The following is a 13,820-nucleotide window of genomic DNA, read 5'->3' on the forward strand; positions in this document are numbered from 1 at the left end:
AGAGGGGTGTGGAGGGATATGATCCAAGTGCAGGTCAGTGGGACTAGGCAAAAAAATGTTCAGCACAGACAAGAAGGGCCAAAAGGCCTGTTTCCGAGTTGTAATTTTCTATGGGTTCAGTTCAGCTCCAGAGAAGACCAAGGCCTGAGTCCGGCTGATCTAATGAGGACAAGTACCAGCTCTTACTCTGGGCTGAGGACTGCCCCTGTCAACCATCGCTTTGCTGCAGCCACCTGCTGATGTCCTACAAGTGAGAGCGATACAAGTCAGGTGAACGTGGTACAATCCGTTTGGGGAATGTGCCTGTTGTGATTGAATAGCTGACAGTGCATAAAAGCTGTGACTTGTGGGTGCGAGATTTGCATCAGCGTTGAGTTGGTGAGGTGAGGTGAAAGCTATGAATGTTAGTATCAAAGTTGTGTTTGCTAGAGATTGCTGAAATGTGCACTGAACAGTGTGTGTCAGACACTGGTGGCTGTAGAGCTGAGGGATGCACTCACTGACCTTAACCACTTCTCCAAGGTCATTGAACTCCCTGTGGTACTACTTTCAGGTCTTTAGCGTTGATTGTGATAGCTATCTGCCTCCATTGTCCTCCCACAGTTCATCAGGAGAGCTTCTTAGCCCCCTGTGAGTGGGGATAATGGATGTCTCTTCTTGTGTCCATCTCCTCCACCAATGCAAGCAGAGCACCAACAGAGAACCTTGGAACACACTCCCTACATCACTTCCAGCAGCTTCACTTTAAGAGATGCAGGCTGTCTTCAAGTAGCCTAGAGCGGTGGCAGCCTCAAACAAACATAGGCACCCTGTTGAAGCATGCAGGCCACTTAATAGCTCGTTCAGCATTGGCTGCACACATCCATCGTCCACGTTAAGTAAGGCTGCCTGTGAATTGCACCACGCACTGCCACTGTTGGGCCCTATCCAGTCCGGTCCAATCTCTCAACCTCGCAGGCTCCTAGAGAAGTTGGTTGTGAACAATTTCTTTGGAGTCAACGCCTCGCAGCTAACATACTTCAGCATGATCCCATCACTCCTGGGGAAAGATTTTGTTCGGGGTTTGTGCACACAACATTCAGGATTCAAATGATGCATCAGATCATATCAGGAGTGAAGAAGAGAGAAAGCTGGCGTCAGAATAGATTAACCGCAGACAAATGTCTGATAAGTCATTGTAGCTGATGAGTAAGCTGAAATGTCTGAATGATTAAAATCTGATCTTGCTTGAAATAAAGCTTACAATTAACAGAAAATAACACGATGACTATTTATCTCCTTACAACAGGTTATTGAGAAATGCTATTAAACTGTGTCATCAAATGCAAACCCACGGATCTGTACAGTAAAACACCCATTCGTTTTACAGTTGGGAATGTCAAACGTTTTCCACTGGTCTGAGTGTGAATCTCCTCTTCAAAATAACCACTGTATTTACTCAGCAAGTGTAAAATCATTTACATTCTGTGATTTCCCACTCATGCACTTGATGATGCGGGGCCCTTTGAGCCCAGTGTCCATATCAATGTTCTAACCATCCAATCTTGCTTTGCAAACCACAGAAAGTCCTAGTTTTAATAAGATGGTATTTTTCATAGCTGTGTTGATTTATCCAGTGTATCACTCTAACAAGATAGCCATATACTTCAGTGCACAGCATTCTTTGAACTTTCAATTTAACTTCCCTTTCAACCACCAAAAGCTTCAGAATTGCAACATTTTTTTCTTAACTTCATTCACACCAACAAACTTTCCACATCTCTTGATGTCGAGTCTGGTTTTCAAAGTTAATTCATGGGATGTGGGTGTCACTGACTGTGTTAAGCATTCATTCTGAATTACCCATGAAGTGAGCAGCCACTTGAGAATCAATCACGTTCCGTGGGCGAGATTTTCCAGTCGTGCTCTCCCCGAGGCCGCCAAATCCCGCCTGAGGTCAATGGACCTTTGTGTGGTTCGTGTCCAGCCCACTACACTTCCTGCTTTGGTAGTCTGGAGCCAGACCAGGTAAGGAAGGCAGATCAGTTTGTGGTCAATGCCAACCTGCAGGATGTTGATACCGCAGTCTCAGTGATGACAATGTCATTCAATGTTAAGGGGTGATGGTTGGATTCTCTGTTGTTGGAGATAGTCATTGCCTGGCACTTGTGTGGTGCAAATGTTACTTTACCACTTGTCAGCCCAAGCCTAGATATTGCCTAGACCTTTGGACATGGACTGCTTCAGTATCTGAGCAGTCACAAATGGTACTGAACACTGTTCAGTGATCAGTAAAACCCCCACTTCTGACCTTGCAATTTATGGAAGTTCATTGATGAAGCAGCTGATGGTGGTTGGGTCCAGGACATTATCCTGAAGAACTCCTGCAGCGATGTCCCAGAACTGAGATGATTGACCTCCAATCACCACAACCATCATCCTTTGTGCCAGGTATGACTCCAACCAGGGGAGACTTTTCCCTCCGACTCCTGCATTGCTCAGACTCCTTGATCCCAATTGATGGCCAGGAAAGCCACTCTCACCTCTGGAATTCTGCTCTTTTGTCCATGAATAAACAAAGGCTGTAATAAGTTCAGGAACTAAGCAGACTGGGCAGTACCTGAACTGAGCATCAGTGAGAAACTAAACAAGTGCTGGTTGGTAGCACTGTTGACGATCTCTTCTATCACGTTATTGAGGACTGAGAGTAGATTGATGGAGGAAAAAAGTTGATGATTCAAATAGATAAATTGAGGTAAATGGCTATGATTTAATTACCATCATGGTGACATGGTTACAGGGGGATCAAGATTGTGATCTGAATATCCAAGGATAGTCAGCATTTAGGAAGTGTAGGCAAAAAGGAAAAAAAGGTAGGGTAGCGTTGTTAATAAGGGATGAGATCCATACCATACTAAGAGGATCTTAGATTGAAGGGCCAAGGTGCAGTATCAGTTTGAGTGAAGCTAAGAAACAGCAACGGCTGGCAAGTACTGTACAGTAATAATGGATGACTTGAATTAACATATAGACTTGGTAAACAATTAGCACTAATGCTGTGGATGATGAATTCCTGGATTGTATACAAGTTGTGTTTCTGGACTAATAGATTGAGGAGTCAAGTGGGGGACCGGGCTATTCTGAATTTAATGTTGTGTACTCAGAAAAAATTAATTTACAATCTTGTTGCAAAGGACCCTTTGGGAAATAGTGACCATAATATGATAGAATATTGTGTTAAGTTTGAATGTGATATAGTTCATTCTGAAACTATGGTCTTAAATTGAAGAGAGGAAATTATGGTGTTATGGAGGGCAAGTTGGTCATGCTGGGTAAGGAAAATGCACTAAAAGGTTTGACAGTAGACAGGCAATGGTTAGTATTTAAAGGGATGTAACATGGAATACAACCGATATACATTCCCCTAAGGCACAAAAGTTTATTTATTTATTAGTCACAACTAAGGCTTGCATTAACACTGCAATGAAGTTACTGTGAAAATCCCCTAGTCGCCACAGAGTGGCACCTGTTTGGGTCAATGCACTTGACCAGCACGTCTTTCAGAAAGTGGGAGGGAGCCGAAGTACCCGGAGGAAATCTGTGCAGACACGAGGAGAACGTGCAAACTCCACACAGTCACCCGGAATCAAACCCAAGCCCCTGGCGCTGTGAGGCAGCAGTGCTAACCACTGTGCCACCATGCCACCCCATGAAGCAGTCTAACTCTAAGCTGCAAAAAGTCAAGATTTGGAGGAATTAGCCTTAAACTAGGCTAATTAGCCATAGTTTAAATCGCAGGAGACAAAAGCCTTATGCTCGCCCTCCATGTTTATGTTGGTAAAAGCAACTCAGTCATCCCAGTAGCGGAATCATAGTCCCCATGCAGGACAGAATCGGATGGCAATGCAATGAGATCATTCAGTAAAATCTCTCTGGATGTTATTTATCATCCCATGAGATTTGGGACAAGGGAATGTTGTTTTTAAGATGAAGGCGGGGGGTGGTGTGGCTGCTATTCTTGTAAGGTGGGAGGGTTAGCCTTGAAAACTGCTCCTTTGACAGTCTGGAGATCTTTTTAGAATAACGAAATGCCTAGAATGTTGAAAGTGGCCATTTTTGGAGGCCTCAGTTCTGATGTAAACACACTGGGTAGCAGAATGGAGTCAACAAAGTGAATATAAAAGCAAAATGCTACAGGTGCTGGAATCTGAAACAAAAACAGAAAATGCTGGAAAATCCCAGCAGGTCTGACAGCACCTGTGGAGAGAGAATAGACCATGCATCAGAGTGAATATATTGTCCCGTGTCCTACAATTGTCGGAGCGAATGAGAACACCTTCAACCCATGTGATGAAGAGGGGAACATGAGATTGGACGTGTACCACGAGGACAAGGGGCATGTGTAAACATGGTTTCATGCCTGCTTGGTGCTTGGCACATTTAATGGGTTACAACATTGTATATATTACATTAAATGAACCTGAACATACTTGGGTGTGGCACACATATTTAGAAAGTAGGTGGCTAGTTGAAAAAAATGAAATAGTTTCACCCTCTCCGTATTGGTTTTGGGTGTGAGTGTACTAAGTTCTTTGTGATGTGTTGTCTGTATAACAGGAAAACATGATTTGATTCACTCGCATGCCCGAAAAGGTACTGGTTCAAAGGCAAACACACTGGCCAGCGACGTGTTTACAAAACAAATCTTCGACCAACAAGGTCAAATGTTGCTAATTTCCATATTTTGTACTGCTATTCGTGAATACGGTGCAGAGAAATATGAGAAGAAGCCAATAACTCAAGTCGAGATAGCACTTCAGACTTTCTCGCTGTGTGCACCCCTTATAAGGAAATCAGTTTTTGAGCTGCGATCACACTTTGTGAGGAAGTCGACAATGTGAGCATATTATTTTGACTCGATAACCAAATTGCCTAAACATGCTGAACTCCGGGTGGTGAGGAATTTTAACTTGCTCTCTTGAGAGGAAATTAAAATTAAGACGCCAGAATTAAGGTTATTCTTAACAGGAAAGGCCTAAGTGGTGGCACAGTAGTTAGCACTGCCGCCTCATAGCACCGGGGACACAGGCACGATTCCTGGCTTGGGTTACTGTCCGCGTTAAATGCGCACGTTGTCCCCGTGTCTGTGTGCGTTTCCTCCGGGTACTCTGGTTTCCTCCCACATTCTGAAAGACGAGCTGGTTAGGTGCATTGGCCATGCTCCATTCCCCCTCAGTGTACCTGAACGGGTGGTAACTAGGAGATTTTCACAGTAACTTCATTGCAGTGTTAATTTAAGCTTACTTGTGGGTAATCAGCAAACAACACAAACTAAACTTGATTGGCTGGGGCTTTTCTCTCTGAAAGAGAAATGTCTGAGAGTTGATGTGATAGAGATCGTGAAGATTATGAAGCGGTTTGATGGAGTAAATTGAGGTAATGTTTCCACTTCAAGGGACATCCAAAATTAGTCACCATTAATGTAAGGTAGATGCTTTGTGGTCTCCTTCGAGGTAATTAACATTTACAGAGGAAATTGAAATCCTTTTTTTTATTGAAAGAATGAAGTCGCAAGATTCCACGACTTAAACAAATTATTTTACAAAACAAGCCAAACAGAGCTAATTAAATGTTAACTTGGCTTATCGGTGATACATTGTAATAAAAAAGGCAATAAAAACATAATCATTTATACTTTCAAACTTAAATCCTCAACTGAATCTTTCTCTTTCCATTTTTGGCTACCATTGAGAAATTCTTTGGCTACTTTCAGATTGTTGAATGTTCCTTCATTGCCTGCAACCAAACCCAAAGTGGCACAGCTCTCAGGAATTCACTTTGATTCTCCTGTATTCCTGTTATCCTCCACGGTATGAGTTCTCTTGGTGTCCTTCCACTAGCCTGCAGCTATGGAACCCACAACCATTCCTTAATGAGTATAGAGAGCTTGGTAGGAAGTTAAAAAGCAGGAAACCGAGGGTAGTAATCTCAGGATTGCTATCTGTGCCACGTGCCAATGAGGGTAAGAGTAGGATCCTCAGGCAGATGAAGATGTGGCTGAGAAAGTGGTGTAGGGGGCAGGCTTTCAGATTTCTAGATCATTGGGACCTCTTCTGGGGCAAGTGGGACCTCGACAAGTGAGATGGGTTACACTTGAACTACAAGGAGACTTGTAGGGAGGTTTGCTAGTGTTATTGGGGAGGGCTTAAACTAGATTTGCAGGGAGATGGGAACCAGAGTGGAGCAGATAGTGAAAATAAATGATGGTAGTTCATGCAAAATCACAAACAGAAGGGTTGTGTGTGGTGGTAATAATCTTTTGAGGTATGTCTATTTCAATGCCAGGAGTATTGTGGGGAAGGCAGACAAGTTGAGGATGTGGATTGACACATGGAATTATAGCCATTAGTGAAATTTGGCTACAGAGGGGCAGGACTGGCAGCTCAATGTTCCTGGGTTCCAATGCTTCAGACGTGGTAGAGGCAGAAGGATGAAAGATGTGGGGGGTGGCATTGCTAGTCAGGGGAAATGTTGCAGCAGTGCTCAGGTAGGACAGATTAGAGGGTTTGTCTACTGAGGTCATATGGGGGGAGCTGAGAAACAGGAAAGGTATGACCACATTAATGGGGTTGTATAATAGACCACCCAATAGTCAGCAAGAATTGGAGGAGCAAATCTGCAGAGAAATAGCAACCAACTGTTGGAAACATAAAGTTGTGGTAGTAGGGGATTTTAATTTTCCACGTATAGATTGGGACTCCCATACTGTTATAAAGACCTAGACGGGGTGGAGTTTGTAAAATTTGTTCAGGAAAATTTTCTGAATCAATATATAGAGGTAACAACTAGAGAGGATGCAATATTAGATCTCCTATTAGGAAATGGGTTAGGGCAAGTGACGGAAGTGTGAGTAGGGGAACACTTTGGTTCCAGTGATCATAACACCATTAGTTTCAACTTGATCATGGATAAAGGAAGATCCGGTCCTTGGGTTGAGGTTCTGAACTGGAAAAAGACCAAATTTGAAGAAATGAGAAAGGATCTGAAAAATGTGGATTGGCACAAGCTGTTCTCTGGCAAGGATGTGATTGGTAAGTGGGAGGCCTTCAAAGGAGAAATTTTGAGACTGCAGAGTTTGTATGTTCCTGTCAGGATTAAAGCAAAGTAAATAAGAGTAAGGAACCTGGGTTCTCAAGGGATATTGTACATCTAGTAAAGAAGAAGAGAGAGATGTATGACATGTATAGGCAACAGGGAACAAATAAGATGCTTGAGGAGTATAAAAAGTGCAAGAAACTACTTAAGAAGGAAATCAGGAGGGCTAAAAGAAGACATGAGGTTGCTTTGGCAGTCAAGGTGAAGGATAATCCTAAGAGCTTCTACAGGTATATTAAGAGCAAAAGGATAGTAAGGGATAAAATTGGTCCTCTTGAAGATTAGAGTGTTTGGCTTTGTATGGAACCAAAAGAAATGGGGAAGATATTAAATGGGTTTTTTGCATCCGTATTTACTAAGGAAACTGGCATGGAGCCTACGGAAATAAGGCAAACAAGTAGGGATGTCATGGAATCTATACAGATTAAAGTGGAGGAGGTGCTGGCTGTCTTGAGGCAAATCAGAATAGATAAATCCCCAGGACCGGACAGGATATTCCCTCGGACCTTGAAGGAGACTATTGTTGAAATTGCAAGGCCCCTGGCAGATATATTTACAATGTCAGTATCCGCGGGGGTGAGGTGCCAGATGATTGGAGGATAGCCCATGTTGTTTCTTTGTTTAAAAAAAAGCTCAAAAAGTAATCCGGGAAATTATAGGCCAGTAAGCTTGACGTCAGTAGTAGGTAATTTATTGGAAGGAGTACTAAGAGATAGGATCTACAAATATTTGGATAGATGGGGACTTATTAGGGAGAGTCAACATGACTTTGTGTGTGGTAGGTCATGTTTAACCAATTTATTAGAGTTTTTTGAGGAGGTTGCCAGGAAAGTGGACGAAGGGAAGGCAGTGGATGTTGTCTACATGGACTTCGGTAAGGCCTTTGACAAGGTCCCACATGGGAGGTTAGTTAGGAAAATTCAGTCGCTAGGTATACATGGAGAGGTAGTAAATTGGATTAGACACTGGCTCAGTGGAAGAAGCCAGCAAGTGGTAGTGGAGGATTGCTTCTCTGAGTGGAGGCCTGTGACTAGTGGTGTGCCACAGGGATCAGTGCTGGGTCCATTGATGTTTGTCATCTATATCAATGATCTGGATGGTAATGTGGTAAACTGGATCAGCAAATTTGCTGATGATACAAAGAATGGAGGTGTAGTGGGCAGTGAGGAAGATTTTCAAAGCTTGCAGAGAGATTTGGACCAGCTAGAAAAATGGGCTGAAAAATGGCAGATGGAGTTTAATGCTGACAAGTGTGAGGTATTGCACTTTGGAAGGACAAACCAAGGTAGAACATACATGGTAAATGGTAGGACACTGAAGAATGTAGTGGAACAGAGGGATCTGGGAATACAGGTACATAATTCTCTAAAAGTAGCATCACAGGTAGATAGGGTCGTAAAGAGTACTTTTGGAACATTGGCCTTTATAAATCTAAGTATTGAGTTTAAGAGTTGGAATGTTGTGGTGAGGTGGTATAAGACATTGGTGAGGCTGTCAGGCCTGTTGAGATTTTCCAGCTTTCTCTGTTTTTGCTTCAGATTCCAGCATCCGCAGTATTTTGCTTTATTATAGAAAATGTCTGGATATGGTCAGACAAAGAGGGGTGGGGGGGAGGCTGACATGGAGGGTAAATGCTAACACAGACCATTTGGAATGGTTGTTATTTCTTTTGTGCCTCAGAGATAAGAAAAGTTGAAACAGCGGATTCTATGTGTGAACAGGAGGATTATTACAATGTTTTTAAAATGTCTGCTTTCTCACGCTTACCATTCCGTCCAGGCTTGGCTAACAGCTGAGTGAATGTTCAATGGACAGCCACAATCATACACCAAACAATAAATGGTTTGTCTATGTGCTACATGGACATGATGGGCCGAAGGGTCTATTGCCCCAGTCCAAAGATGTGCGGCTTAGGTTGATTGGCCATGCTAAATTGACCGTAGTGTCAGGACGATTAGCAGGGTAAATATGTGGGGTGACGGGGATAGGGCCTGGGTATGATTGTGGTCAGTGCAGACTTGATGGGCTGAATGGCCTCCTTTTGCACTGTAGGGATTCTATGATGATTCTATGAACTGCTGAGACCCAGCTCTGATGAAGGGTCATCCAGACTCAAAATGTTGGCTCTGTTCTCCCTCCAGAGATGCTGTCAGACTTGCTGAGACTTTCCAGCATTTTTCTGTTTCTGTTTCAGATTCCAGCATCCGCCGTATTGTGCCTTTGACTTGTGTCCTGGTTCTCCCTCAGAAACATCTCACCTCTACCCAGCCAACTTGCCCTTATTGAGAGCGAGTAATCTTTAGTTTTGTTAGAAATAGAGAACAGTAAACCTGCACAAATAATGTTATGCCATAGAGGAACACGTCATCTCCCTCAGCTGTGAGGGAAAACTCTGGTTCAGTCGCTTCATGTTGCACTGTGCACCTCAGCACAACATCCACCTTTAAATACATATTAGTGCTGGATGCCATTAACACCCCAATATAAATGGGCACTATCAAAAGTTCACAAATAATGCAATACTTAAAAATATAGCATTGAACTTTCATCAAAACTTTTATTTCACAATTGTTAATGCTTCCGAAGATTGCCTCATGGCACTCAGAGGTCATCCCTCAGTTACAATGAGTAACAAGAGAAATCTTCAACCAACACATAGAAATACAATCGGAACAGCAGGTATAGTTAGCAGTGGATGCGGCAGGTTACACAATCAAATGTGCTTTCCAGTAATTCCAGCTAATTACGGACGAGATAGCCGAGGACACAACCAAAAGGTAAGTTACATCGAATGGCATTGCACTTAAAATACAGAACATTCGGCCCAACTGTGGAGGAGCAGCGCTACATCAGGGGAATAATAACTATAATCTAACCAATACCACTATGAGCAAGGTATGAGAGTATATGGTTTGTGGGCACACCATTGTCACAGAGACATTTTGCCTCTCTGTTTTGATTTTGATCGCAGAATGAATAGAGGCTTTTTAGTCCTGTGTACCCCTCAGCAACATCTGCCAAGAATACAGTGATGCAAGGCCCCATCTCCAGCTAAACATGAGTTTCAGAATGACTAAGCACTTCCCCATTCTTTAAAAATAAAATTTGCATTTGATATTATAATGCCATTGTTTACTCTCCATACGAGCTTCCTCGCACCCTAATTCCTCCAAACCTTGATTTTTTACAGTATAGACGTTAATTTGGGTTGGCACAATGGTTAGCACCGTTGCCTCACAGCACCAGGGACCTGGGTTCGATTCCTGGCTTGGGTCACCATCAGTGTGAAGTCTGCACGTTCTCCCTGTGTCAGTGGGGGTTTCCTCCGGGTTCTCCGGTTTCCTCCCACAGTCTGAAGGACGTGCTGGTTAGGCGCATTGACCATGCTAAAATCTCCCTTAGAATGCCAGAACAGGCGCTGGAGTGTGCCAACTGCGGGGTTTTCACGGTAACGTCATTGCAGTGTTAATGTAAGTCTACTCTGCGATGCTAATAAACAAACTTTAAACTTAAAACTTCCAACATTTGGTCTGCAATCCATTCTACCCTCAGCATAAGAACGTAAGAAATAGGAGCAGGAATAGGCCATCTAGCCCTTCAAGCCTGCCCCGCCATTCAATAAGATCATGGCTGATCTGAAGTGGATCAGTCCCACTTTCCATCTCTCTCCCCATAACCCTTAATTCCCTTGTCTGTCAAAAACCTATCTACCCGTGACTTAAATATATTCAGCGAGGTAGCCTCCACCACTTCAATGGGCAGAGAATTCCAGAGATTCACCACCCTCTGAGTGAAGAAGTTCCTCCTCAACTCCGTTATCTTGAGGCCCCCCCCTTATCTTGAGGCTGTGCCCTCGAGTCCTGCTGTCCTTTCTGAGCGGGAAGAATCTCTCTACCTCTACCCTATCCATCCCCTTCATTATCTTATACGTCTCTATAAGATCCCCCCTCATCCTTCTAAACTCCAACGAGTACAAACCCAGTCTATTTAGTCTCTATTCATAGTCCAACCCTCTCATCTCCGGTATCAGCCTAGTGAACCTTCTCTGCACTCCCTCCAAGGCCAAAATATCCTTGCGCAAATGCGGCAACCAAAACTGCACACAGTACTCCAGCTGCGGCCTCACCAGTGCCCTGTACAGTTGCAGAAAGACCTCCCTACTTTTATATTCTATCCCCCTCACTATAAAGGCCAGCATTCCATTTGCCTTCTTGATCACCTGCTGCACCTGCAGACTGGGTTTTTGTGACTCATGCACAAGGACCCCCAGGTCCCTCTGCACCAGAGCATGCTGCAGCTTTTCGCCCTTTAAATAGTAATCCCTCCTACTATTATTTCTGCCAAAGTGGATAACCTCACACTTGCCAACATTGTACTCCATCTGCCAGGTCCTCGCCCACTTGCTCAGCCTATCTTGATCCCTCTGCAGACTTTCCACACCCTCTGCACAATTTGCTTTTCCACTCATCTTTGTGCCATCAGCAAATTTTGTTACCTTACACTCGGCCCCCTCCTCCAGATCATCTATATCAATGGTAAATAGCTGAGGCCCCAGCACCGATCCCTGCGGCACTCCACTAGTCACCAACCACCAATGCTAAACTCTAACAGTTCTAAACTCTAACAGTTCTAAATTCTAACGAGTACAGACCCAGTCTATTCATATAGACTGGGTCTCAAGAAGTGTAGGAATTCACAGGATGGCGCGTGATATCACAGCATGGCAAATCACTTGCCATAATCATTGAATCAAAATTTATGCAAAGTTGGAATGTAAAACTTGCTATCACAAAGAGCAGTTGAGGCACTTCGCGTGGATGCTATTAAAGGCTAAGTGGATAGAGCATGGCGGAGAAAGAATGGAAAGTTATGCTGACACACTTCAATGAAGAGGGCTGGGAAGAGGCTAGTGGGGAGCAGAAACACACACCACTTGGACCAAATGGCCTGTTCCTGTGCATTAAATTCTACACATTTATGGATTAATTCCACACCATCCAAATGCAAGAAGTTACAAAAGGGTTCATGAACATAGCCCAATCCATCTTGCAAACCAGCCTCCTATCCATTAACTCTGTCTACACTTCCCACTGCCTCAGAAAAGCAGCCAGCGTAATTAAGGACCTACGCACCCCAGACATTCTCTCTTTCACCTTCTTCCATCAGGAGAGAGATACAAAAGTCTGAAGTCATGTACCAACCAACTCAAGACCACTTTCTTCCCTGCTGCCATCAGGCTGTTGAGGGGACCTATCTCGCATAAAGTTGACCTTTCCCTACACCCTAGCTATGACTGTAACACTACATTCTGCACTTTCTCATTTCCTTCTCTAGGAATGGTATGCTTTGCTTGTGTAGCCCGCAAGAAACAATCCTTTTCATTGTATGTTAATACATGTGACAATAATAAATCAAATCAAAATCAAATCAAATCAAATCACTGTATGCCCATTTGCTCTACTGCACAAGACACTTGCAATAGTATCTTTCAGTGCCTGGAATTTAAGATATAGATTCTGGAACAAATTGTGAATTATTCCAAGGAAGAAATCATACCCAGAAACATAAAGGGCTGAGGGGAGAAAGAAAAGTGGAGTTTCAGTGATATGTAGGGGGGAGGCAGCTAATAGCTGTAATCTAACCAATGCTATGGTTAGGAAGGCTTGAGAATACCTGGCTTGTGGGCGCAACATTGGCACGGAGATGTTTTTGGTCGGAATTTTACCATGGGAATTGGAGTGGGCGGGAGCTGAACAACTGCAAGGTCCATTGGCCTCAGGCTGGATTTTAGGGTTTCGGGGCGAATGAGGCCGTAAAATTCTGCCCTTTGTCTCTCTCTCTCTCTCTCTGTTTTGATTTGATTGCGGAATGAATGGATGTTATCGGAGGCTTTTCAGTCCTATGTTTTCCTCAGCAACACTTGCCCAGGACATGATGACACATGGTCCCATTTCATAATAAATATGAGTTTCAGACTAGCTCAGCACTTCCTCACCCTTAAAAAAAAACACATTTGATATTACAATAAAAGGAAGCACCTGATCTCATATCTCCACGAGAGCCCTCGGACAGCACATGGATGATGGAATCATGCATAAAATAAGCTCAATTCGCACATGCAAAGTATGTGTTGTCACAAGGCTAGTCCTGCTGTATTCTATTTATAACATTCATAACAAGTTTGCAATTGGAAGTTTCTAAGGGGCATTTTAGCATGGCCAATTCACCTAACCTACACATCTCTGGAATGTGGGAGGAATCCACAGCACCCACGCAGGCATGGGGGGAACATACAGGTTCCACACAGACTGTGACCCAAGCCAGGAATCGAACCCAGTTCGGAGGCAGCAGTGCTAACCACTGTCCCACCAGGCCTCCCCATGAACCATGGTAACAACATGGAACGTCAAGATGAAAGAAGGACCCACACTGGGGATAAGCAGAGAACTGTACTGAACTGTTGGCTCAAAACCCAAAGCATGATGGTTAATTTAGTCAAGCGAACGCTTGTTAGAATCAGCAATTTTTACAAAAGGGCAATCTGTGGGAGGGCTCGTACCAGAGAAGATAAACTGCTTGAGCTTCATGAAGGGGCAATAAATGTGCCGCCTTCTCTCAGTCCTGGATATTGACAATGGTGTTGGAGATAACAAAATGGAGTCAAGCTGGCTATAGTACCTCAAGTG

This window comes from Carcharhinus amblyrhynchos, chromosome 10, assembly GCF_965287045.1.
Source record: "Carcharhinus amblyrhynchos chromosome 10, sCarAmb.v2.hapA, whole genome shotgun sequence".
Lineage (NCBI taxonomy): Eukaryota > Metazoa > Chordata > Chondrichthyes > Carcharhiniformes > Carcharhinidae > Carcharhinus > Carcharhinus amblyrhynchos.